Genomic DNA, 3201 nt, shown 5'->3' on the forward strand with positions numbered 1-3201 from the left:
ATCAACTGAACCACACAGGTGCCCCCCAAAATTATTTTCTCATAGCTATAGGGCACAGGATGTGGGCAGGATTGGTTTCTTCTGAGGGTTGTGAGGGAGAATTTGTTTTGGGTGTCTGTCCTTGGCTTAGACAGCCATCTTCTCTCTGTGTCTTCATGTGGTCCTCCCTCTGTGCATGTCTGTGGCTTAATTTCCTCTTCTGATAAGGACACCAGTCTTTTTGGATTAGGGCCTCATTTTAACTTAATTACTTCTGTAAAGACTCTGTCTCCAAATAAGCTCACATTCTGAGATGCTGGGGGTTAGAGCTTCAACTAACGAATTTGGGAATGGGGGGACACAGTTCAACCCATAACATATAGAAAGTCAAAGTAAGAGCCAAATGTCTCTGTTCCTTTGTGACTTTGTCACATACTAGGCTTTCTTAGTCACTACAGATCTTTATAACACCTCCAGGCTCTCTTCTTCCACTTTTTTATCCTGAGTAGATGCAGCCCACCAGAGAGAGAGCCCAACACAAACTCTGGAAGACGTGTTGTCTCCTGGTTCTGTCCACTGTAGGCACCATTATCTGGAGACCTCTGGTTGATACTGTTCCTAACATTAACTCAGGCAGTTTTAACACCAGACTTCACGGAGATCACAGACCACACTCTGAGGACTGCTTGTGATTTAATATACACAACATACAATAAAAGCCGTACAATGCATTTCTCTTCAGTGATGCTCTGGAACAGGAGTCAGCAAGCTTCTAAAAAGGGATAGATAGCAGATATTTTAGACTCTGTGGGCCATTTTTCCTCTTCACAACTTCCAGGCTCTGCTGCTGTGGTGTAAAAGAAGCCATTCATACATGAATGAGCTAGACTGTGTTTTAGTGAAACCATTGTCTTTATGAATATGGAAATTGGACTTTTATGTGTTTTGCATATACCACAAAACAGTCTTCATCTGCTCCTTTTCCAACCATTTGAAAATGTAAAGCCATTCTTACTTAGCTCACAGGCCATTCAAAAACTTAGCAGGTCAGATTTGGCCGAGGACTTTAGTATAGTGACCCCATCCCTTTTGGCTCCTGGTGAACCACAGTTGTCTTCACTCTGTGCTCATTTATTCCTTTCTGGTCCTGATGTATCCCTCTTGGTCTTCATTGATCAGCTTGCCACAACTAAGCCTTAAGTCCTTTTTCTTTTTAAGTGATCTCTACACTCAATGTGGGGCTCAAACTCACAACCCTGAGATCAAGAGTCACAGGCTCTACTGACTGAGCCAGTCAGACATCCCAGCCCTGAGTCCTCTTTGACTCACTTCTCCAAAGACTTTGATTCAAATACCCTGTGATATGATGGCTGCATGTCCAATGAGGAACCTCCAATACCATTTCCAAGTCTTTGCTTCCTTTGATCAATGTTTCCTAGGATCAGGATTTTTCCTTGCCCTGGACAGAGATGGTGGGGAGTTGAAATCTGTGGTGGTAGTCAGAGTCACTCTTACTTTAAGAGGAGCTGAGAACAGCTCTCCATTGAGCCAAAACACGTGCATCCCCGCTCCTTTGCTTAATATCATGGCGCTGATCTGCAGGCTTCATAGAGCCTTGAGCAGAACTCAGTCAGCCTCCCAGGACACTGCCTGAGTGAGTGCTGAAAACCCACGGCGTGAAGGTATCTCCTTGTTACAAAAACCATTTCTTGAACAAGGAGTTTTCTCTCCTCTATGCTGGAGGCAAATCCAATCTTTCTCATGAAGGGTAATTATGAATCATGAAAATATTTTAGGCATGGAATGGTGGCTCAGATGTGCACACTATAAACTCAGAGACTGGTGATGCTGTTTTTCATTCCAGGAATTAATCAATCAACAAGCATACCTCCGATAAGTATGTGTCTGAGGGTGTTCACCTTTTAGAGAAAGTATAAGGAATCCATGTTATGGAGATTTGTTACAAGTTGTACTTTTTTTTAAGATTTTATTTATTTATTCATGAGAGACACAGAGAGGGAGGCAGAGACACAGGCAGAGCGAGAAGCAGGCTCCATGCAGGGAGCCCAAAGTGGAACTTGATCCCTGGTCTCCAGGATCCCGCCCCAGGCCGAAGGCAGCGCTAAGCCACTGAGCCACCCAGGCTGCCCAACAAGTTATACTTTTGATGTGTACCATGACAAGGAATTTTCAAATAGCATTAGTAAATTTGACTTGGATGCTGACAACTGTGATGTCCTACTCATCTTAAATCATGGTATTAATTATGTTTTAATCATACTCATATGCTGCCCATATTTGAAAACCAAAGACATATCCATGGGATATTTTCCCCAAGTACCAAGTCCTGTGGCCAGGAGGCATTGACTGATTATGCTCAGACCCGGCACCTCCACCTTGGATTGTAAATTCTCTGAGGAAAAGGGCTACTTGGCTGAAGAACTTGCTCAGTGGTGCTCTTGGCACAGGAGTGATACAGGATGACAGCTTTCCCTGCATGGGAACCAGGTGCCATGACCCTCCTAAGCAGGTGTGCACAAACAGGAGTGAATCCTCCCAGCTTCAGAGGGACCTGTCCAGCCTTGGGTCCTGGATACACCTCAGTATTGCTTGCTGGCAACCTTGCACCTCATCTGTTTGCCCGCTGGAGCCCCCCTTCATGACTTTGTAATTAGATGTGACTTTCTTCGCTAGTTCATGGGTTCAAGAGCAGCCCAGGTCCTCTGGAGGTGGCCATGAAATGTTGCTTTGTTCTCCCTCTACACTGCACTCCCCCTAAATTCCTAAGAACTGCCATTCCCTCTTCTGCCTCCTTTCCAAGCTGAGAGCCATGCTGAGCTCTGACCTGGCTTTGAAGCACTGAGTTTCCGCAGAACTCCATGGTGTGAGGCCACCACGGGAAGCCAGACCAGAGACAGAAGCAAAACCAACAGGTGGCAGGAAGCCGACAGGATCTATGGGAATCCGATACCCCCGACTCTTCCAAGTGGTGTGGGTCATCTCTACTAACTGTACCCCCAAATGAAAACTCCCCTGGCAGGGCAGCACAGGCCACAGAGCATCTCCACCAAAGAAGCAGACCAAGAGGGACCTATTGGCAGGACAAATATTAATTTGTCAAGGATAAGATATTTTTATTCCAAGAACATAACCATTGTCCGATCATCTTGAAAAGGCAGCTCCACCCTCATCTCTGACTTCATGAATTTCTAAAAGATTCGT

Source organism: Canis lupus, chromosome 31 (assembly GCF_003254725.2).
Source record: "Canis lupus dingo isolate Sandy chromosome 31, ASM325472v2, whole genome shotgun sequence".
Taxonomy (NCBI): domain Eukaryota; kingdom Metazoa; phylum Chordata; class Mammalia; order Carnivora; family Canidae; genus Canis; species Canis lupus.